We start from the raw sequence: 25399 nt of genomic DNA on the forward strand, positions 1-25399 counted from the left end.
TTTTCGTCCCCCCCCTCCTATTTTCTTCAACTTCAAACCTATCAATAAGAAATTTTTAAAGATTTTTCAAAGAGTTCACCCTTCTTTCATTTATTTCCACTTTGTCCTTACTCAGTTTACCGAAAAGTATAATTTTTAACGAAATGCAAGCCTCAGAATATTGTAGAAACATTTTTACAAATATTTTGAAAGAGAGGGTTTTAAGGTTTAAAATAGTTTTGGTCCAAAAATGGGGTGTAAGGTTGGGATTTAGAAACTCTTTTGCTAAAGAAATTGCTGAAGAAATCGAACATTTGCACAGCGTATCTTTCATTATCAAGTGATCAACCTGAGGCGCCTAAGTCTTAATGACGGTCAAAAATGGGGTGTCTACAATCGGCCACCTCACTCAATCAACCATCACGGTCGGCTACCTCGCTCGGTCGACCACCTCACTTGGTTACCTCGATCGGTCGGCCACATCGCTCGGTCGGCCAGCTTTGCGATCGGCCACCTCGCTCAGCCATCCGCTTGATCGGCCGCCATGACAGTCAGCCACCCTGGCCCTGCCTCCCTCTATGTCCTGGGGGACTACTTCACTCTTTCTTATTTTCTTCGTTGGACTAAAGTTGCACTCGAGAATGGGGAACTACTTATGGGTATAGCCCAAATAGGTGGCCCACTAGGCCGTCCAAATGATTTCTTACCAAACTTAGGCCCATTGACCAAACAAAAAGAAGAGAAGAGCCACATCCTTTCCTCGTGATTTCTGCGACATGACAACACGGCCATAGCTAGTTGCAGATAAGCCATAGACTTACGGCTGATAGGACAGGTTGGTTAACAAGGCACGATAAGGGAAGAGGCCAAAAAGGTATGAAAGAAATCAATATATACAAGTAACTCTCTCTCTCTCTCTCTCTACTTTCACTCTAAGCTTGGATTCCAGCTATTCTCCAATCTAACTTAATCATTGGAGGGTCCTCAAGAAGGAACCCCACCCCCCGGGGCCTTCTTGGTAGACTGGTTGCTGGAATCATTGGGAAGACCAAGTCAGTCGACTCGAAGAGCCACCGGATCTCGTCCGACCCATCTCCAACCGACACAACTGCATCATCAAAAATTGTTAATTGAAATATATATGTCATCACTAAAATTATAATTAACTGAATGATTTATTTATAAAATGAGTCATTTATTTTTATTGAAAATTTAAATAAGCGATATCTAATTTTTAAAATCACAATAAATAAATTATATTTCAAACAAATTTTAATGGTGCATTTGTAATTTAGCCAACGTCATCAAATAACTGTATTTGTTCCAATAGTTCTCATAGAAAAGTCACTACCACTAGCGAACGTGTAAAACTTTAGCTGAACCAGTTAGCGACTCGAAAAAATTCTAGCGTAATGAATTAATTAAATTTCTCAAATATTAGTTTTGAAGTAAATCTTTCTCCATTTGAGCTTATTGACGGCATTTCCTCCGCCAATTTCTTTTAATTATCGCTAATTCACAATTTAACCCCGCCTTCTCTCTCACTAATTATAATCAAATGCATGTAGTGTTAAATTTAAAAAATTATTTTATAATTTTGATTTAAAAAATACAGCATATTGTTTTGTTCAAGTAATAATCCGTTTCTAAATTGGAAGACTTGAGTTCATGTCTCAACATTATTTCAAATAGGTTAGAAAAATATTTTTGAGTATTAAGGCCACGTTCATTTGATAGATTAGATTGGATGGGATTGTTAGTGAGAGAATGGATAGTGAAGAGATTGTTAATGTGGGGATTGTTAGTGAGGAGATTAAGTACAAGTGTGTTTGTTTTAATGATAGTATGGGAGATAGTTAGTGATGGGATTGTTAAATTATTTTTATATAAAATAAATAAATAAATAACATGCACCAAATATTAAAACATGCACCTAGGTTAAAAAAAAAAGCCAAATATTAAAACATGCACTTGGGTAAAAAAAAAAAAAAAAAAACAAACAAAACAAAAAATTAGCTGGCAAACTATTTTGTTGGCCGGCCAACTATGTTTGAGAAGGGAAAAAAAAAAAAACACTATGTTGGTTAACCGGGCAGATGATCAGGTAGACCCAACCTGCTTACTCTTTCCCTAATCCCATGCTTTTCTCAGTTGAGCTAATCCCCTTACTGAGGGGGATTAGTAAGCCGTTTAGAGTCTGAAGCAGCCTCTCATTTTACCACCAAACACACTGTAAGTGAGACCTAAGCGTTGTTAGTCCAATCCGGCCTCCCAAACTACGTATCAAACATGGCCTAAAATGTCACGTTGGCCCAACACCCTATGCAGCCTTTTGATTTAAAAACTCCCATAAAACGACTTTGTTTCAGTATTTAACCTAGGCCAAAAAAACAAACGAGCGCAAAGCAGTTAAAATATTGCGAAGTTGTTTATCATCTCTTCCTCACGAAAACGCCCTTTAACCACCTTTTTCTTTGAGCAGAATCGGTAATCTCTCTCTCTCTCTATCTCTCTCTCTCGGCAATGCCTTAGTTGCTTTTCAACTCGAAACTTTGAATGAACTTGAATCATTTTCTTATTTTTAAATTTTTTTATCGGTTTTACAAAATTGGTTAATAATTCTAAGCTTCATTTTTTTTGGAATTGATTTGCCAACTAATGTTTGAGTCAAATTCTTATGGAAAAAGGAAATTGTAAAAATACAGTTTTGTTATTACCTTTAAGGTTGCGTAAAAAGTACACAATTTCTTTGATTTTCTTAATTCGGATCAAATGGAGGCATGTTTGGATGATTTGGTTGAATATGGAACCTTGAATGGTGGACAGGATTTATTGAGGTAAAATTGTTTTCTTGCCTTTGAACACTTTTTATCTCTATCATCTGTTTGTGGCTTGCTTGTATATGTTAATTTATCATTGTATTTGTAATGTAAAAAATCATATAAACACTCTTAGTTCTTCTTTTTGTGAACCCTTTTGTTGTTGTTCCTTTTATGAGATTTCAATTCATGAATTGTTTCGAAACTTAAATAGAAGAACACAAATTGGTTGTTTGAGCCAAGTCTTTTACAAACTCTTACTCTAACCCATTCTTTCCCTCTTCTTATTTTCAATTTTCTTTCTGGATTAAATAAACCTTGGGTTTATTGTTTGCATTTAATAGTGACAGTGGTGGGGGTGATAGCAATGCAATCATCTTGCCAAAAAAGAAAAGAAATAAAAAAGAAAGACAAGAGTCAGGTATATGCCAGCACCTTTGCAGTGCTTTTTCTCAACCTTCAATTCTAGTATATCATGTATGAGTTAGTTTGTTTGAATATCTTTGTACAGGTGCATGAACAACTTAAGACAAAGAATATTCCAAAGTTGACCAAATCCTAAAAAAGAAAGCTGAAGAAGATAGAGGTCTATGTGCTTGTAGAAATTCAATCTGTTCTTGTTTAAATTTTGTATTTATCAAACTTACAAAGACATTGTTTTTGTACGTGCAGGAGGAGAATGAGAAAGCAATTCTCTTATCGAAGAGCATTGAGACCATGAAGTATGCTCTACCAATTTAGACCTGGGGTATTTGAATTGTTTGTTTCGTTTAGAGTTCATTTAATCCCATGAGTGGCACGGTATTTGATGGATATATTGGTTGGATTATATTTTCAGGAAATACAAAATTTCAGAGGATGCATACTCAGTGACGTGGTCTTCACAAAATATTGGTTAGGTTTGTATAGTTATTATGCTACTCGTTATTATTTAAGACAAAATACCCATCGTTGTTTTTATGAATGGGCCTAACTAACTATTTGTAGGTTGAAACTGTGCATGAAAAACGTAAAAGAGCGTTGCAGTTTTCTAAGTTGGGTTTAGTAGTGCCTCCTAGTGATCAACCTTTCAAGTCTGGTGTTAGTTCTTTGTGTGAAATTGAGCCCAATTTTGGCCTAATCCAGCCCAGGCAAGGCCTTGATAAGAATTACTTTTTGCAACCTGTTATGGAAGAGAGAGAAGTCATAACTGACATTCCTGCTTCATTTGGGATATTCCAAAGATTCAGTTTGGAGTAGTAGATTTAGTGCAATTGGTGAATTTGGCGCAATCTTGGCAGTTATGGAAGTTGCCAAAGAGAATAGTCATGCAAACATGCAAGAAGATGCCCAAGATTCTTTGCCCACATCATCCAACTGTGATAGAAGAAAACTTATGAGGTCAATGGTACGCTTCATACGCAGATAGTAGAAAGAAATATATTTATTGTTTATAGTCAAACTCTGGTTATTGTTATTTGTAACTAATATTTATGTTCTTGTTGCCTAATGGGGACTAATGGACAGGATTGGGCGGATGGTAACCCAGAAATGCATAGTAGCAATATGAGCAACCTAGCAGATTGTCCTCTGCAGAGAGTTCCAACTGCTCCAGTTGTGGTTCATGTATCAAGACCAAAAGAGATTGAGAACAAAAGGAAGGATCTTCCAATAGTCATGATGGAACAGGAGATAATAGAAGCTATAAATGAAAACATTATTGTTATTATTTGTGGGGAGACTGGTTGTGGTAAGACCACTCAAGTTCTACAGGTAACCTAGTTGTGTGCTTTCTGTAAACTGCGCTCTAGATTTCAAGATTATTGTTTTCACTACGGCGATGGTCTCAATTTGGGTTTCCTTGTCAGCATATTTCAGTTTCTTTATGAAGCAGGCTTTGGTTCAAACCAATCTAGTATTTCAAGTGGCATTATTGGTGCTACCCAACCACGCTGTGTTGTTGTCCCTGCAATTGCCAAACGAGTGGCCTTTGGGATTGGTTTTCGGCTAGGCAAAGAGGTTGGCTTTCAAGATAGGCATAACTGGAGGATTAGAGATAGTTGCTCCATCAAGTTTATGACTAATGGAATTTTGTTACGAGAAGTGCAGGTTAGCAATATACTGACTAACAACTTATCTCAATAGGACAATGATTCTACCAAAGACTAGACCTAGTCAAGGCGCTTAATGCTAATGTTTTTCCATATGTTTTTCTTTTTAACCATACTTTGTTGTTATTTAATATTGTTGTAAGCTTTCCACCAAATTAAATAAATAAATAAGAAATAGATAAAGTGTTCTCTTAGACAAATTTGAAGCTAGGACATTGTTCTTTCATTTTCGTTTCTTGTTTTGACTGGTTTGGCTGCACCACCTTTTCTTAAAGTAATGGTTATATTAGTAAATTATTTCTTTTCTTTCTTTGAAATATACTTCTGTAAACATTTGTCTTTGTAATGCAGAGTGATTTCTTATTGAAGAAGTACTCGATCATAATTTTGGATAAGGCTCATGAGAGTAGCTTGAACACTGACATACTTATTGGAATGCTTTCTCGCATTATACAACAGTGCCAGGTGAGAGCTACGAAGTAATTTTATTGGTTTAAGATTTTGTAGGTCATAGTTTTGTGGCTTCTTACAATCTAAAGTTACTTTTGAAGAAAAGTTCCTTATATTTTTTTTTCTTTGTATGGTTTATGATCTTGTGAGTGAGGTGACCGACCGACCGAGCGAGGTGTCCCACCGTGGGGTAGCCAACCGAGGTGGCTGACCGTGTGAGGTGGCCAACCAAGTGAGGTGATTGACTGAAGTGGTCGACCGAGCTAGCTGACAAACCGAGGTGGCCGACCGAGCGATGTGACCGACTGTGGGGTAACCAAGCGAGTTGACCGACCATCAAGGTAGACCGTTGAGGTCTTGCAAATGGTGGCCTTCCATGTGGTGGTCTGTCTTATGAAGTGTGTATTTGTTGGTTTTGAGTCTTTAAGACCACTATGTTGTATACTGCGGATGGATGCTTTGGATGGTCGGCTGAGGTCGTCATGCTCAGTGTATGAGGCTGTTTAAACTCAGTCTGGCCGAGATCTCCATGCTCAGTTTATGAGGCTTTTTAAACTCAGTCTGGTTGAGTTCTTCATGCTCAATTTATTAGAATTAGATGCTCAGTCTAGCTGAGGCTTCATAAACTCGGTCCGGCCGAGCTCTTCATGCTTAGTTTATGAGGCTTTTTAAACTTAGTCTGGCGAACGTCTTCATGCTCAATTTATGCGGCTTAGATGCTCAGTCTGGCTGAGGCTTCATAAACCCAGTTGGGCCAAGCTCTTTATGCTCAATTTATGCAGCTTTTTGAACTCAGTCTGGCTGAGGCTTTATAAACTCAGTCGGGCCGAGCTCTTCATGCTCAGTTTATGAGGCTTTTTAAACTTAGTTAGGCTGAGGGCTTCATGCTCAGTTTATGAGGCTTTCTAAACTCAGTGTGGTTGAGGTCTTCATGCTCAGTTCAGTTGAGGCTTAGATGCTCAGTTTGGCTGAGGCTTCATAAACTCGGTCTGGCCGAGGTCTTCATGGTCTAGTCTTCATGAACTCCTGCCAAGGTTAGCTTATACATTGCCTTGTAAGGATAAAATATAATGAGTGATCGGAATTAAACGAGTGATGAAGATGACTGATCGAAAAGGTGGTCGATCGTCGAGGTAACCGACTGTTAAGGCGACTGATCATCAAGGTCTTGCCAAGGTTAGCTTATGCATTGCATTGTAAGGGTAAAATATAACGAGTGAACGGAATTAAATGAGTGATCAAGGTGACTGACCGTCAAGGTGGTTGACCGTAGAGGTAGCTGACCGTTGAGGCGACCCACCGTCAAGGTCTCGCCAAGGTCAGTGCTTCAAATGCTCAGTATTCCATGAATAAGGGAGATCTCTGCTCTTCATATCTTGTAGACGATAAGTGCCTGGACGTGGTCTGGACGTGACAATATGGCCTTTCCCATTTAGCTGCTAACTTGCCTTTAGCTAGGTCTTTGGTTGAGTTGCGAACCTTAAGGAGGGATAAGTAAGCAATTCGGGTTTGGTGGAGGTGCTCGCGAGGTGAGTGGTGGAAGAAGTGATCCTTATTGTTGCTGAGGACGATTGTCCTGGACTTGATCTTGATTTTGATGGATGTTTTGTAGAGGCGGAGGGGTAGAAACTGGTAGTTCTCGTTGGAATAGGGCTTGGTTTTGCTCAATCAAGTGGTTAGTGTTGTTGGTGTTCTCCATGAAGTATGGAGATGTTGGAGGGCTCGACTGAGGCCCTCCTTCTAGCACCTTGGAGGGCTTGGCTTGGAGGTTTTCGTGAAGTATGGAGGTGGATTATTTGGGTTGGAGGGCTAGGCTGAGGCCCTTCTTCTTGCACCTTCGAGGGCTCAGCAAGGAGTTCTCCACGAAGTATGGAGATAGATTATTCGGGTTGGAGGGCCTTTCTTCTAGCACCTTGGAGGGCTCAGCTTGGTGTTTTCCGTGAAGTATGGAAGTAGATTATTTGGGTTGTAGGGCTCGGTTGAAGCACTTCCTCTTGTGCCTTGGAGGGCTTGGCTTGGTGTTCTCCACAAAGTGTGGAGATGCATTATTCGAGTTGGAGGGCCTTTCTTCTAGCTCCTTAGAGCGCTCGGCTTAGCACCTTAGAGGGCTCGGCTAGGTGTTTTCTGTGAAGTATGGTGGTGGATTATTTGGGTTGGAGGGCTCGACTGAGGCCGTTCTTGTTGTGGCTTAGAAAACTCGGCTTGGTGTTCTTTGCAAAGTATGGAGATGGATTATTCGGGTTGGAGGGCCTTTCTTCTAGTGCCTTGGAGGGCTCGGCTTGGTGTTCTTCGCCGCGGCGATTGACCGTCGAGATGTTAAATATGTTACTCTTGAAATCCTGCCAAGGTCATTGTAGACACCCCATTTTTGACCGACCTTAAGACTCAGACGTCACCGATTGAGCGCTTGGTGATGTTGCATAATGTGCTTGTTCAGAAGTTTCAGAGTCACGGCCGTGAGCCCTGCCTCCGGACTTCCGAACCCTCTTTTGTACTTTGCCTCGGTTTGCGAACCAGGCTCGGTTTTCTTTGTTTCTTTTCCTGAGGGAAGGGAGAGGTCCCGTAGACCATCTCTCAATGTCCGTAGGCTACATTTGGTGGCCGTAGGCCATTTTTCCCATTTCGGAGTCCGGTTTCCGGTTTTCGGAGCCGTCAGGCCGTGTGCCTCGGTTCGGGACCGCTTAACCATCTCCTATTGCTCCGGTTTTTGGCATACTTCTTATTCGCTCCCTTTTGAGGGACACTGGGGGCTGAGAAACCCACTTCGTGGCCGAATGCCACTTTCGGTGCTTAACAGCCCATTTTCGGGACCTCGAACTGCGCGTTTTGGTCCCCGAGCATTCGTTTTGCATCGGTTTTCGTTCATTTTTGGCAGGTACCTCTGTTTTATCACCGGAGAGGTCACTAAAGGGTGAGAGGCCAGTAATTGTTGCAGCAACCAGTTATACATCCTCCGACGCCCTCCGGCGCCCGTTTTTCACACTTCCGGGCTAATGTTGAACACCTTGGGCCCATTTTCTCGAACTTTGAACCACATATTTGTGATGTACACACATGGGAGGACCCTAAAAAGTGGTGGCCGGCCATTAATGTTACTTGACCCTTTTGACCCCCTCCTTACGAGCTAATGTTGAACACCTTGGGCCCATTTTCTCGAACTTTGAACCACATATTTGTGATGTACACACATGAGAGGACCCTAAAAGTTGGTGGCCGGCCAGTAATTCCACCTGACCCTTTTGAACCCCTCTTTCCGAGCTAATGTTGAACCCCTTGGACCCACTTTCTTGGACTTTTAACCACAGGGTTGTGTTGTACACAGATAGGAGGACACCATCAGTTGGTGGCCGGCCATTAAATCAGATTGACCCTTTTGACCCCTAGCCGGCCGGCTAGGGGGTGTGGCCGGCCGGCCACCTGCAGCAAAAGTAACTGGCCGGCCGAGTTCCTTGCACTGTGCACTTTACAGCTGTGGAGCTTTATCCCCCAGAAAATATCTTTATCCGGGGGATATTTTGTGGGGGAAAGTTGCTCTCCTTTTCCCCCACCTTTACACCCCCTTTTTGGCCCTTATAACCAGCTGATGGCTTCACTTGTAGGGGTTAGAAAAATTGTTCTTCAAGCTTCCATACACAAATCCATCTTTATCCCTCTCATTTCCTTGAAAATTTCCAAGTCCCTAATCACCATTTCTTCTACACCATCAAGCTTTACCATCACCATTTCATTTCCAGCAACAAGGAAGGCTTCTCAAAGGCTAAAGGAGCTGCAAATTGATCCAAGAAGCAACAAAAGCTTTAGTCTTCAAGGGTGAGTAACATTTCTCCTCTTTGACCCTTTTTCTTGATCTATTTGTAAGCCCCATATGCTTTTTTTTTCAAGCTCCGGCCCTAACTGAAAAGGGCCCTCTTTTGAGCTCATTTTCACTTTTCATTAAGGGCTCAACCCTGTTTGAGCCCTCCATGATACACTTGCTTCATTGATCCTCTTATATGTCATAATCTTGCATGCTATTTTTGGCCCATGAGTGATCTGTTTTTGAGCATGTTGTAAACTGATATTAGGCTTATTTTGAGCCCCTATTCAACATTGAAGAAGGGCTCAACACCATTTGGGACTTCCATGTTGTACTTACCTTTATACTCCTCTTTTATTCCCCATTCTTGCATGCAATGGCAGCCTACCATGCTTTTGTTTTTGGCCATTTTACAGTTCTAAAAAAGTGCTTATTTTGGTCCATTATTCATATTTCATTTAGGTCCTTTCATGGTTTGGGACCTCCATATGCCACTTCATGTTATATCTCTCTTTTATTCCCCATTCTTGCATGTTTAGTTAGCCTATCATGCTTTTGTTTTGGGCCATTTTACAGTTCTGGAAATAGTCCTATTTTGGCCCATTCTACATGTTTTATTAAGGGTCTTTGGCTGTTTGGTGAATATTTTGCATACCTCATGTTATAGCCACTTTTGAGCCTCATTTTGCATTGCATTTCTAGCCTGTTTTTATACTGATTTTGAGGCTTCCATAAACTGTAAATGTGCATATTTTTGGTCCCTCTTAAATGTTGTAGAAGGAAATTTTTCAGTTTGGATTTTGCTTATATCACTTGCTTCATTACCCCTCTCTTGGCCCCTATTCTTGCATGCCATTTTTGCCTCGGTTTGCGTGCCCGCGTGCACGCATTTCGAGGCACTTCATTTTCATCCATCGGCCTCTTATGTGAGTGTAGCTGAGGCTCTCTCATGTTAGTATAAGTCCATGTTGCATTCTATATGTCATTTCCATGCCATTGCATTGCGTATGCCATTGCCTCGGTTTGCATGCCCGTGTGCACGCATTTCGAGGCACTTCATTTTCATCTATCGGCCTCTCATGTGAGTGTGGCTGAGGCTCTCTCATGTTAGTGTAAGCCCATATCACATTTCCATGTCATTTACATTGCGTATACCATCGCATCGGTTTGCGTGCCAGTGTGCACGCACTTCGAGGCATCTCATTTTCATAGCATAGTGCATACTAGGTCGTATCTTAGATTGCATTCTGTCATTTTCTCAGTTTGCGTGCCAGTGTGCACGCACTTCGAGACATCTCATTTTCATAGCATAGTGCATACTAGGTCGTATCTTAGATTGCATTCTGTCATTTTCTCGATTTGCGTGCCAGTGTGCACGCACTTCGAGGCATCTCATTTTCATAGCATAGTGCATACTAGGTTGTATCTTAGATCACATTCTGCCATTTTCTCAGTTTGCGTGCCCATGTGCACGCATTTCGAGGCATCTCGCTTTCATAGCATGGTGTATGTTAGGATTGCATCTTAGTTGCATGTCATGCATATTGCATCGTGTTTGGGATAGGAGTTAGCCTGGGCACGGGAAACGAGTTGCGTTTCGTACTCCGAGTGACGGAACGCGTCTCAATTCCCCAGTCACCGACACTCCGGATTATCCATGATGGAGTTAGGTTTTAGCTGTGTTTTTTTGTGCATTCATCCTATATTGAATTGTGCATTTCGACTCCTCGGCCATCATGCCTCGGTATGCGTGATTGGTGGCACGAGGATCGAGGCATGCATATATTTGTGAAAATACATTGCTATGTCCCTTTCCTGCTCTCTGTTGCAGCAAATGAAGAATCAGCAACTTTTCGGAGCTCAGCACGCTTTCCAAGGTTAACTGCTAAACAGAGGCTAATTGGGACATCCCGGTGGATTTCCGCGCAAGGCAACCCGGACATGCATCATCCATCAGAAGCAAGGCAGTCCCTGGCTTGCACGCCAGTTTTACTTGCTTTCTTAGTTAATTCATTAATTAATTAGGAATTTGTATATTATTCGGACTGTAATATTTTAGACTGTAATATTCTTTTATTCGGGACTGTAATATTTGGACTGTATTATTTATTCGGACCCTCTGCGCGAGGGCACAACTGTAATAAGTGTGCGTGAGTGTGTTGTATGTCTTCCAACCCCACGTCTTTCTCCCTTTTATTTATCCGCTTATGATGGTTAGATTAGGGCATATTTCAATTAGCATACAGTATGACAGCATGTTTGCATTCATTCATCAGTTTTGCATGCACCGGGCTCGGCGCATCATACTAACTGCATTGTATTTTTTAATTTCAAAGTTGAATACATGATAATTGTAACATTTCATACGCCATCTTAGGATAGCCGAGCCTGCTATAGTTGCATCTTTGCATGTGTTGCATTAGACATTTCTGTATAATTAGGATCATGCATGATTTCTAATGAAGTTTCTATTTTGGCTTGGAGTACCCGGTAAGTTTTATGCTTTAGCATCCTTGCATGCGTGTGAGTGACTGCCATGAATAGCATGCTTACCATGAGGCTATATGTTTATGTGATATAACTGCCTGAATGCCTGTGGGTGAAGGCTGGGTTATCTGAATTGGAGTAAATCATCAAATGTTTCAAGCCTACCTGCGGGTAGCAAAACCTTTTTCAAAAAACGAACATGAAATGTTTTGTTCCAATTTAGGCGATCCAGTCTATACTTGTATGATGTGCGCATCACATAGTAACCTAGGCTAATAACCGGAATAAGAACTCACAATGTTTTCAAAAATAGATATCATGGTTAGTAGAGGCCGATCTTTGATCGGGCGAGCGGGGGTGCTCACGAAGTGACCTTCCCCAATCGTACCCAAGTTCCCGAGCCGAGGCAACTTTGGTGATGACAGACACGTGGCCTTTGGCACCGAGTCAGGGTTTCCTAAATTTCCCATTAAAAAAACATTTAGGTGGCGACTTTGTATCTGGCAAAGCAGTCCATGTTTGGCACTTCTTTCAAAAATCTGTTTTCTCAAAACGATTTGCCGGATTTGGACTCTTTGGTTCAGACTTAGAACCGTGACTACGAAAGTCGAGTCCGAGCTGTGGCGAGGTCCCCCGCGGGCTTGCTACAGTCATCTTATACATTGCATTGTAAAGATAAAATACGAGGGGGCCAGTGCGCTTATAAGGTTTGACTCAGTCTAGCTGAAGCCTTGGATGGTCGGCCGGTGTTCGGCTCTTACAGCAAGGTTTGACTCAATCTAGCTGAGGCCTTGAACAGTTGGCAGAGGCTTTTAAAATTCAGTCTGGCTGAGGCTTGATAAACTCGGTCTAGCCGAGCTCTTCATACCAGATACAGATGTGGAAACTATTAAAGATGCAAGTTAGAGGCAGAGGTGGCTGACCACGAAGGGAGCCGAGATAGGTGGCTGCCCGAGCAGGGTAACTGAGCGAGGTAGCCGACCGCAAAGGTAGCTGAGCGAGGTGACCGACCGTCAAAGTAGACCGTCGAGGTCTTGCAAATGGTGGTCTTCCATATAGAGTGTGTATCTATTGGTTTTGAGTATTCAAGACCACTAAGTTGTATAACGCATATGGATGCTTTGGACGGTCAGCTGAGGTGCTTAGTGTATGAGGCTATTTAAACTCGGTCTGGCCGAGCTCTTCAAGACCTTGACGGGCCACCTCGACAGTCGGTCACCTCGTTAGGTCGGCGACCTCGCTCGGTCGACCATCACGGCCGGCCATCTCGGTTACCTCGATCAGTTGGCTACATCGTTCAATCGGCCTCGATGGTCAGCCATCCTCGCCCTGCCTCCCTCCGCTACTTGGGGGACTACTTCACTCTTTCTTATTCCCTTTGTTGAACTAAAGCTGAACTCAAAAATGGGAGACTACTGATAGGCATAGCCCAAATAGGTGGCCCAGTAGGCCGTGCAAATGATTCCTAACCTAACTTAGGCCTAGTGGCCAAACAAAAAGAAGAAAAGAGCCACATCCTTCCCTTCCATGATTTCTACAACATGATAACATTGCCATAGCTAGTTGCAGATAAGCCATAGACTTACGGCTAGTAGGACAGGTCAGCTGACAAGGCATGGTAAGCAAAGAGGCCAGAAAGGTATGGAAGAAATCAATATATACAAGTAACTCTCTCTCTCTCTCTCTCTCTCTACTTTTGCTCTAAGCTTGGATTCCAACTATTCTCCAATCTTACTTAATCATCAGAGGGTCCTCAAGAAGGAACCCCACTCCCGGGGACCTTCTTGACGGACTTGTTGCAGGTATCACTGGAAAAACCAAGCCAGTAGACCCGAAGAGCCACCAGATCCTGTCCGACCCATCTCCGACCGACACAACTGTATCATCAAAAATTGTTAATTGAAATATATATGACATCATTAAAATTATAATTAACTTAATGATTTTTTAATAAAACGAGTCATTTATTTTTATTGAAAATTTAAATAAGCGATATATAATTTCTAAAATCACATAAAACAAATTATATTTTAAACAAATTTTAATGGTGTATTTGTAATTTAGCCAATGTCATCAAATAATCGTATTTGTTCGAACAGTTCTCATAGAAAAGTCACCACCACTAGCGAAGGCGTAAAACTTTAGCTGAAACAGTTAGCGACTCGAAAAAATTCCAACGTAACGAATTAATTAAATTTCCCAAATATTTGTTTTGAAGTAAATCTCTCTTCGTTCGAGCTTATTGACGGCATTTCCTCCACCAATTTCTTTTAATTATCGCTAAATTCACAATTTAACCACTCCTTCTCTCTCACTAACTATAATCAAATGCGTGTAGTGTTAAATTTCAAAAATTATTTTATAATTTTGATTTAAAAACTAAAGCATATTGTTTTGTCCAAGTAATAATTGTTTTCTAAATTGGAAGACTTGAGTTCATGTCTCAACATTATTTGAGATAGGTTAAAAAAAATATTTTTGACTATTGAGGCCACGTTTGTTTGACGGATCAGATTAGATGGAATTGTTAGTGAGAGGATGGATAGTGAAGAGATTGTTAATGTGGCGATTGTTAGTGAGGAGAATAAGTAAAAGTGTGTTTGTTTTGATGATAGTGTGGGAGATGGTTAGTGATGGGATTGTTAAAATATTTATATATAAAATAAATAAATAAAAACATGCACCAAATATTAGAAGATGCACTTGGGTAAAAAAAAAAAAACACAAAATATTAAAACATGCACTTGCCAATGTCATAAAACATACATAAAGCAATCTAAGTGAACTGTTTCTTTTATCAATTTATGATTGATTCAACCTCCGTGCTCAAATGCTCCTTATATATACACATACACTATATTAGAAGCCCTAAATCAATTTGCGAAGCAATCTAACTTCTTGTGTTGTATGTAAGGCTAGAAAGTGTAGAGTAACTAACACTTTCTAAGACACACATAAACATAGACATACAAGCCCTAAATCAATTTGTACGTTATATACCTCTAGGCCTCGTTTGTTTGGAGAGTTAGAGGGGGGATTGGGATTGATAGTGAGATGAGACCCACTAACATTGTATTTGTTTTGAGAGATGGGTAGGGGATTAATAGTGAGCTCCGGATTATGAATCCCCTTGGGGAGGGGATTTGGATGAGCCTCTAAGACTTGGTATTAGAAAAATAGTCTGCCGAACTAAAGATTTTTTACTTTTTTATTTTTTTTACTTTATTTTTTACACGATGGGCATTTTTTTTTTGAACATTAATGTTTAATTTTTTGTATTTTTTGTTAAGTAAAATTCATTATTTTATTTGTTTTATTTTTTTCTGGAATTTTTTATTTATTTTATTTTTTAAATTTTTTTTACGTATTGGGAATTTTTTTAAGACATTAATGTTTAATGTTTTTGTATTTTTGTATTTTTTTTATTATTTTATATTTGTTTTATATAAAAATAATTTAGCAAGCCTTACATTAACAACTATCATCAAAACAAACACAATTTTACTTAATCCCCTCACTAACAATCCCCTCACTATTAATCCCTCACTATGAATCCATTCCATTCTACCTCTGAAAACAAACGGGGCCCTAAGTTGGAGTCGTTGCTTCGGGTCGCTCGTCGAACAGAGACTCGGTCAGCCACTGAAAATAAAGAGTCAATCGGATCGGATCGGATCGGCTCGTCTCGGTAATAGAAAGAGTCGAGAGAAGATAGATTGGAAGGAAATAGAGAGGCTCGGTCGGACTGAGGAGAAGCGAGAAGAGAGAGAGTCGATCAGAGAGAGAGACTAGAAAGGGAGACAGAGAGGCTTGGTAAAAGAGAGAGAGTCTCGGTCGGACTGAGGAGAAGTGAGAAAAGAGGCAGACAGAGAGGCTCGGTCGGAGAGAGAGAGTCGATTGTCGGGCCGGTGGGTTGGAGAACAGTTGAGATCGTCTGGGAGTGAGAGGTCAAAGAGAGAGAGAGAGAGAGAAGGAAACAGTAACAAGAACAGCTCTAAAAAATTTCAATTCAAATAGAATTAGAAAAAGAGAGAGAAGGGCGAGTAGAAGAAAGTGGGACCCATGTCGTTGCCGTGTTGGCCCAATACATTTATGTTATTTTAAATAGGTTAAAAATGTCATGTTAGCCAAATACCCTGTGCAGCCTTTTGATTTAAAAACTCCCATAAAACGACTTTGTTTCAGTATTCAACCTAGGCCAAAAAAACAAACGAACGAAAAGTGGTTAAACTGTTGTGAAGGGGTTTATCATCTCTTTCTCACCAAAACCCTAGCCCCTCTAACCACCTTTTTCTTCCAGCAAAATTGGTAATCTCTCTCTCTCTCTCTCGATAATGTCTTGGTTGATTTTCAACTTGAAACTTTGAATGAACTCGAATCATTTTCTTATTTAAATTTTTTTTTTTTTTTGGTTTTACAAAATTGGTTAATAATTCTAAGCTTCATTTTTTTGGAATTGATTTGCCAACTGATGTTTGAGTCAAATTCTTATGGAACACGGAAATTGTAAAAATACAGTTTTGTTATTAATTTTCAGGTTGCATAAAAAGTTCACTATTTCTTTGATTTTCTTAATTCGAATCAAATGGAGGCATGTTTGGATGATTTGGTTGAATCTGGAACCTTGTATGGTGGACAGGATTTATTGAGGTAAAATTGTTTTCTTGCCTTTGAACACTTTTTATCTCTATCATATGTTTGTTGCTTGCTTGTATATGTTAATGTATCATTGTAATTGTAATGTAAACAAACATATAAACACTCTTAGTTCTTCTTGTTGTGAACCCTTTTGTTGTTGTTCCTTTTATGAGATTTCGATTCATGAATTGTTTTGAAACTTAAATAAAAAAACACAAATTGGTTGTTTAAGCCAAGTCTTTTACAAACTCTTACTCCAACCCATTCCTCCCCTTTTCTTATTTTCAATTTTTTTTTCTAGGTTAAATAAACCTTGGGTTTATTGTTTGCATGTAATAGTGACAGAAGTGGGGGTGATAGCAATGCAATCATCTTGCCAGAAAAGAAAAGAAATAAAAAGAAAGACAAGAGTCAGCACCTTTGTAGTGCTTTTTCTCGACCTCCAATTCTAGTATATCATGTATGAGTCAGTTTGTTTGAATATCTTTGTACAGGTGTGTAGACGTCCCCGAACGCCCCGGGAGGGTGAGTCCTGTTCTGTTCATATTGGGCTCACTACAGTTCGGACTCTCGAATTGTCACGGTTCTTAATCTGAACCGAAGAGTCCAAATCCGGCAAATCGTTTTGAGAAAAACAAATTTTTAGAAAAGAAGCGCCAAACATGGACTACTTTGCCAGATACAGAGTCGCCACCTAAATGTTTTTATGGGAGAATTTAGGAAATCCTGACTCGTTTGCCTAAGGCCACGTGTCCGTCATCACCAAAGTTGCCTCGGCTCGGGAACTTGGGTACGATTGGGGAAGGTCAGCTATGAGCACCCCCGCTCGCCCGATCAAAGATCGGCCTCTACTAACCGTGATATCTTGTTTTGAAAGCATTATGTGTTCCTATTCTGGTTATTAGCCTAGAATTACTGTGTTATGCACACAGCAAACAAGTATAGACCAAATCGCCTAAATTGGAACAAAACATTTCATGTTTGTTTTGAAAATGGTTTGCTACTCGCAAGTAGGCTAAAATGCAGATTTTGCCACCCTCAAGTGGGCTTTAGAAAAGATGGTTTTGCCACTATCTAGTGGGCTTAAAACTCACAGTTTTAGTGCATTATTCCAATTTAGATAATTCAACCTCCATCCACAGGCACTCAAGCAGTTATATCATATAAGCAAATAGTCTCATGGTAAGCATGATGTCATGTTAACATTCACACTCATGCGAGATGCTAAAGCATAAATGCTCGCCTAGTACTCCGTGCCAAAGCAATAAACTAGTTAGTAATCATATGCATGATCCTAGTTCATGTTAAGTGCCTAATGCGACGCATACAGAATGCAATTAGGATAGGCTCGGCTAATCCTAGGATGGCATGTGAAATGCAACCATTTGATGCACGTATTCAAGTTAGATTTGAAATATTTATGCAGTTAGCATGATGCGCCGAGCCCAGTGCATGCAATACTGATGAATGATGCACGCATACATAGCATAAGGTATGTTAAATCAAATATGTCCTAATACTAACCATCAAAGCAGGTAAGTAAAATGGAGAAAGAAGTGGGGATTGGAAAACATGCACACACGCACCCACACTTATTACAAGTTCGCCCTCGCTCAGAGGGACCAAAAAAATAATACAATTAATTAACCTACAAGCTAATTGATTATTACAGACAGATTAAACTAGTTAAGCAGATTAACTAATCTAATAACACAGTAAAAGCAGCCTCGGGAAGAGGGCCCAATGCATGCGCGCTTGGTTCCGCTCGGAAACCCACCACCATGCACAAGTTGCCTCTATTTCCACTGTTTTTCTTCTCTGAAAATGGCACAATTCTCAAGGAACACTCTCTGGACATTGTGGATCACCACCGGCTAAGATAAATCATCACCGGCCATAGAAGGATGGTCATCGACCATTTGTTGGGCTCTCTGCCATCCATATTTGGTCGGTCGGCAGTACAGATGGTCGGCCGGCCAAAGCTTCCTGCAGAATCCTATTTCGACAGTAGCAGAGGGCAAAACAGGGCATGGCAATGCATTTCAAGCAAATGTGTGCACCAACACATCCCCTATCATGTTCATGACTCAAAGGGACATGGTTCTCGATTTTTGGACCACCAATCGCGCATTTCAATGCGTGATGGCCCAAGAAACCAAGTATGCACTTTGACATCAAATGAAATGCAATGACATAAACAAACAAAGAGGCCCAACCTCTATCACTTGATCAAGAGGCAAGGCATGCATGCCAATGCAATGCAACCTAGATATGTGGACTAAGTATGCAACATGAGCATAGGCACTAGCAATGCACAATGCATATTAGGCATGCAAGGTATGAGGCATCAATGCTAATCAACAAGCATACAAGATATAATGTGGATGTTCAAGCATGCAAGTAAGCATGTGACTTCATTCAATCATGCAACCTCACACAAGTATGCAACAACACACAAGGTGAGCATGCATCAACATGCAAGGGGTGGTCTTAAACTGATTTGGACAGCCTTATACTAGGCCCAAAACAGTGGCCAAATGTTAAGAGAATGATGACCAAATAACATGCCAGCATGCATGCACACAAAGACCAACACTTAGGCATTGAAGAGCAACTCTCAAGCACACTTAAGAGGATGCAAACATGGACATATAGCATGCACATTAAGCTTTGAAAATCATGTTAAGAATGGTGCCAAACCAAGTAAACAAGATAGACATGGCATGCAAATAAAACCCAAAATCCAAGACAAGCCAAAGGGCTTAAATCATGATCATGTGACACATGAAGCAAATGATCAAAATGAATCAAATCAGTCCCAAATCATGTTAAGGCAAGCCCCAAAAACCACTTAGATGGCATCTAAATGATCTGTACATGGAGTCATGCACAAGTGCTTAAACATGGAGTGTACAACACAACCTCTTAAAGCATCAAAGGGGCCTTAAATGCAAGCATGCGAGCATGTTAAGTGGACTGAAATGACATGATAAGTGGTGCTAAACCACTAAAAATGATGCAAGTAACGCATGCTCATGGTTCATACACTTAAAGCCAACAAGCTAAAACGCAAAGGGGCTATACGAAGCATGGAAAGCATGGCTAAGACAACCTACATCAGACCTTAAGCATGGCAAAACAAGCCTAAAAGCTTCACAAAGCTTGGCCAAAACAAGCAAGCATGGTAATCTACATGCTAAGTACATGTTAAGGCAAAATGATGGCATTACAAGACATGTATGCAAGGCATGCAAGGTGTGTCTAAACCAACATGAAACAGAGGTAATATATGGCAAAATATTACCAAATAACAATTAAGACATGGCCAACATGGACCTAAACTAGGTGTTCCCACATGAGGCAAACATGGCCCTTTCTAGGACAACAAGGAGAGGGGGTGACCCTCTCCTTATTAGGACCCTAAACCACCATCCTCACCACTAAAATCCCTCAAGATTTCAGTGGTGAGAAGGGCCAAACAAGGTGGTCTCGGAGCTCACCAAAATGGCACAAAAATAGAGCCTAACAAGGCTTAAGAGGGGTCAAACAACCCCAAAGATTAAAACACCCTTAAACAACTATTTAGAGCAGGCAAAAACAAGGCTTTTATATGTTATACATAAAGTCTAAAAACAGTCGCAAGATAGGCAAAAGGACTATGCAAATATGGGGTAAAAAGGGATAAGTTCTTACCCTTGTTGACCTTCTTCAAGAATGATGCTCCAGCTGGTCCTCAAAGCTCAAATCCAGTCAAGAACACCAAGAACAACCCTCTGGGCCCTCAGCAACCAAGAGAAGGTGTAGAACTAGGTGTTTGTGCACAAAAGTAAGACAAAACACACACAAGGCAAAAGAGAGAGAGAAATATAGAGATAGGATAGAGACACTATGACCTAACCCTAATATCAGAACTCCTCTGGCTTTTTTTTTGTAACCCTAATGGAGGGAGAAGAGGCCTCCTCTTATAGAGCTTCCCTCTTGCAAAGCTTCTCAAGTAAGCTAGTCAAGAGGGATATCCCTTCATACACGTGCATGGAGGGGAACAAAGTGTATGCCAGCTAGCACAGCTGGCATAAAAATATCTACAAAAGCAGATGAACAGTGGTCGGCCGGTCAAAAATGCAATTTGACCAAAATAGATGGCCGGTCAACCATCTATAGTGCCGGTCGGCCAAACATTTGGCCGATGGCAACAAAACACTGCCGGTGGCCTCAAGCCATGGCCGGTGGAGTGTGGGGATGGCCAACAAGCCATTCCCTGCCCTCCAAAGCAAAAACACAAGTGTTTGGTGCAAAACCAAACACAAAACAGTCGAGTTGAGAGATCCTGAGGCAAGGCGCGTAGCCGAGACCTCCGGGAACTCAAGACAAACACAAACAAGGATGATCACCGAGTGTTCAAACGGTGATGTCCAAGTCTTGAGGACGGTCAAAAATGGGGTGTCTATAAGGTGCATGAACAGCTTAAGACAAAGAATATTCCAAAGTTGACCAAATCCCAAAAAAAAAAGCTGAAGAAAAGAGAGGTCTGTATGTCACACCCCAAATCCAGGCATAACCGGCCGTGGCCCACAGGGACTTAGCCTAAGGCACACGTATGCCTAAACATGAACCCAAAATCACAAAGAATAAATGTGACGATAGGCCAAAAATAAATAAATCAAAACCCAATCCAGTGACATGCATAAGTATATATGGTAAAACCAGCCATAACCAACTTTCAAAAATATATATTAAATGGAACTCAAACAGCTCACAAAATAAAATAATTCTAAATAAAACCTAACCACAATGTATGCACAGAACCGACATAACAAGCTAAAACAAATAATGAATGTCCTAGAGGTCCATACAATTGAGTCCCTGCTACACCATGAGTCCACTCTAAGTCCTTCTAACACCTGTAAGTGATAAACAACTAAGTCAACTGACAGCTCAGTGAGTAGCAACATGGATAACAAATACAGTTTTGAAAACATGGTTCAATTCTAAAATAAGATATATATCACAGAAACTAGATTGGCATATAGTTTTGATCAAGGTTGTTTCAAAAAGAAGGTTCCACAGTTTAACAGTTAAAATACTCATGTCTCTCAAGAACATGATAAATGATATTTTTCACTTAAAACAGATTACAACATGAACACCAATAATTTTCTGGGTATCAAGAATAACAAGTAACATGTCACAAAGTTATCAAGGCAATAAGCCCATTGGATCCAATATCGAATCAAGAGTCATCCTTTGAGTGGCAACACGGGCCTTTTCTCGAAAACGATCCAATTGAAGATCACCTAGACTAGCCTAGGTCTTTCCCTTACAATCGTTGAGCACTAGAGTCATCACAGCCTAACCCGACTCTGTTCCCTAGTGGTCAGAGTCACACAGTGGAATAATTTCCCTAGACTAAAATATACAGATGGTCTCGATAATCAATATAATTCAGTTTCGCAAATCATGGTAGTTCACCATTATAAACATGAGACCATAACAAATAGTTTACAGTATGTCAAGTTTACACATATTTCAAAAATAATTTGATTCCATTGATAATATAATAATTTATCAAAACAGTTTAGTCCTGAAACAACAATTTAATTTTCAACAGTTCAGGGTAAGGGAACATTTATAAAAAAAATGTAGCATGCAACTATTCACCTAAAAACGGAATAATGTAATCCTCAAATAGAGTATAAAAGTCCAACTAGTGCCATAAACCAAGTATGGAAACTACACGTCACTACTAATTCAAAAACACTAAAAAGAATAATAAACAAAGTATACCCCACACTAGAGCACGCTAACATAACTCAACCCCACTCACCGTTACTCTTAAATAATACCTAAGTTTATGCTCTTCAAGGTCTAAAATTACCCAGACATGGGTTCATAGCAAAACTTAATTACAAGTAACTTTAAGCTAAAATAGAATCTGAAACAAGTTTTCCCTATCTATTCGCTAACTTTGAAAATTAAAAACCCAGTCCACGTTTTTTGAAAAATTCCAAAACCCTCCAAATATCAACTAATATATCCTAAGTTTCAAACCCAATTGGGTTTACTTGATTTGCTTATCAAAATAATTATTTACAATTAATTATATCCAAACAGGTTGTTTTCTGCAGCACTTTAAAGAAATTAATGGTTCTCTTAGTATACACGAGCAATCAACACAAGGCTAAAAGTGTAAGAAACTAAACTCGTAACTAGTTCTAATGAGGCTAATTTGATAATTTTCAGATTTATATCCAAAGAGAACGACACTTCCAAAGTTACTGTTTTACACTAGTTTTCTGGACAAGCACCAGTTAATATAGCTTTTGAATCCAAAAAATTATGAGAAATTCTGATATGGGGTTCAGTATGTAATTAATCTACTGTAAAAATTTCAATTCAAAATTCATTCATTTGATATGATTCCTCGATTTTTAAAGTTTGTGGTTCTGTATAGAATTTTTAAACTAAGAATTTTTCTCATTCTTTACGCACAATTTTTCTCCTCAGATTTCTTAACAATATATATATATACACAAATTACATACACCTACAACCTCTCCATCAATGAAATAAATAATAATAGAGTAAGGATAAAGAACCAAAGCAAAAAGAAGAAGAAAGAAAGAAATCTAGCACACACCTAAAAATCTTCCTTGTTTGCAACCCTTTTTTTTTCTTTCTTTCTCTCTCTCTCTCTCTCTCTCTCTCTCTCTCTCTCTCTCTCCCGTGGCTGCTGCTACTACCATATATTGTATTAGGCAACCTAGGGTTCCAATATAGATATCTAAACAAAAAGCTTTAAATTATTATCTTTTGTTTTATTTTATTTTCTCTCTTCATTAATTTAAATAAAATTATTTAAAACATCATCACTAAATTAATGATTTAAAGCTAATAATGTAATTTAAATGATTTAAATTATTTTCTCTCTTCACGACAGGGTTTAGAATTTAAATTTAAAGCTTTTTTTATTTAAATGATTTAAAGCTTTAAATTAGTTTCTCTCTTCATGAGCACACATCCTAAACCTTGTCGTGAAGCATCACTATAAATCACAAAATCACCCCCATCTATAGGTAAGGTAAGGATTGGAGCTGATGTCAACCTCTGTTTAAACTCTTGGAAGCTACGCTCACAATCGTCATTCCACTCAAACTTTACCCCTCTCTTGGTGAGATTGGTAAGTGGCAAAGCAATACGGGAGAATCCTTCCACAAACTGTCAAGCCCTAGAAAGCTGCATATCTCTGTCACAACAGTCGGTCGTGGCCAATCAACAATTGCCACCACCTTCATGCTATCCACAGATACCCCATCTTTACTCACCACATGACCCAAAAATGATACACTGCTGAACCAGAATTCACACTTCTTAAATTTTGCATACAGTCTATTCTCCCTAACGATCAGAAGTACTACACTCAAATGCTGCTCATGCTCCTTCTTACTCCTCAAATAAATTAGGATGTCATCAATAAACACCACTACAAATTTATCCATCTAGGGTTTGTAGGACAATCTTCACTGTATTTAAAAAGATTTAATTCTGTTGTGTACAAAACAACAACAAGAATAAAAGAAATAGAGAAAAGGAGAGAATATGTTTGATTACAAAAATCAAACTCGAAATAAAAAATAAATAAATAAAAAACCAAAACAGATTTTATTTTGTTACAAAAACAAAATTAAAATCTGAATAAATAAACAAATAAAAACAACACTGAAAGTAATTAAATAACTTACTTGATTTAATTTCTTCGAATTATTTTTCTGATCAAGTCCAGTGTTTAACACTGTGTCCTTAAGACAGATTCGTCCTCTCCACGGTGCTTTCAAAATTCGGACGTCTATCTCCCAGGATGAAATGATCTTCCACAAACAATAGCAGCACTACTAACTGTTTGCCTTACGAACACACTAAGTGTTTACACTCTTTCTTTCGGAAATAAAATGCAGCAAGATGAAGAATAGAAAACAGAAGTGAAATACGAAATTTCTGAATGCAAAATATCAAATGAGGGTGGTCCTATTTATAGATGTGAAGGTGGCTCTAGGATTTGAAATAAACAGGTATGTAGCTCTTGGTTTTGAATTGAACAGGTACCATACCTGTTGGGTTTTGAATTCAAACAGATTTGAATTAATTCAAACAGATAGTAAACGGGAAGGGCCCTGTTTGGGTGTGCATTAATTCCAAAACAATTTATTTCTGTTTGAAACCGGGAAGGGCCCTGTTTGGATGAATAAAAAAGCCAAACTAATTTAATTTGAATTCTGGCCCAGCCCAGCCCGCCCGACCGGACGGACGGCGGCGCGCGCGCGCGTGTGGTGATTTTTGGGTCCAATGGGTCTAGCCCATTTTGCCCATAACCTCTCCCTCTAAAACACTTGGGTACCCCTTGGGGCACACCCCAAGTATCTCACCCTAAGCCTTATAAACCCTTTCAAAACCTCCCACCAAATCAATGTGGGACAAGCCAATTTATAACCTTAAGGAATTTCCACCAAAACTCCATTTCCATGGAGCACACTTTGGCTTCAATTTCCCATTCACTCGGTAATGGTTTTGAGCAACCAAATATACCACGTGAATCACAACGCGGCATAGAACGCGTTACCACTTTGACCCGAGTAAATCGACACTCGGGGCCCACCTAAAAAATAGACCGAACTTAGGAAAAAATTCTGGTTTTATCCAGAATTTTATAACCATTCCAACAGGGTTTAAATATTCTGTTTATCAAATCCATGAACGTAGCTGGTGCATTTGTGATACCAAAAGCATCACCAAGAACTCATAATGCCCATAGTGGGTTCTAAAAGCTGTCTTAGGGACATCCTCATTCCTTACCTTCAACTAGTGACAGCCTAACCTCAAGTCAATCTTAGAGAATACCAGAGCTCCATGCAATTGGTCAAATAGGTCATCAATACGTGGCAAAAGATATCTATTCTTCACTGTGACTTCGTTCAGTTCCCTATAGTCAATACACAACCTCATAGACCCATCATTCTTCTTCACAAACAACACAGGTGCTCCCCAAGGTGAAACACTAGGCCTTATTAAACCTTTTGTCTAGCAACTTCTGTAACTGAGTTTGTAATTCCCTCAACTCTAACGGTGCCATTCTATAGAGCGCTTTA

At 39.8% G+C, this 25399-nt stretch overlaps 1 long non-coding RNA gene across 1 annotated transcript; it reads left to right on the top strand.

The window, feature by feature from the left end:
• Window positions 1-2334: 2334 nt before the first annotated feature.
• Window positions 2335-4163, top strand: LOC114305444 (uncharacterized). Its single transcript, XR_003644375.2, has 6 exons — window positions 2335-2466; window positions 3143-3219; window positions 3310-3384; window positions 3471-3546; window positions 3637-3697; window positions 3786-4163. It is a non-coding gene; the product is annotated as an uncharacterized LOC114305444 (long non-coding RNA).
• Window positions 4164-25399: the final 21236 nt, after the last annotated feature.

This window comes from Camellia sinensis, chromosome 13 (genome assembly GCF_055761805.1).
Source record: "Camellia sinensis isolate YWXY chromosome 13, ASM5576180v1, whole genome shotgun sequence".
Classification (NCBI taxonomy): Eukaryota; Viridiplantae; Streptophyta; class Magnoliopsida; order Ericales; family Theaceae; genus Camellia; species Camellia sinensis.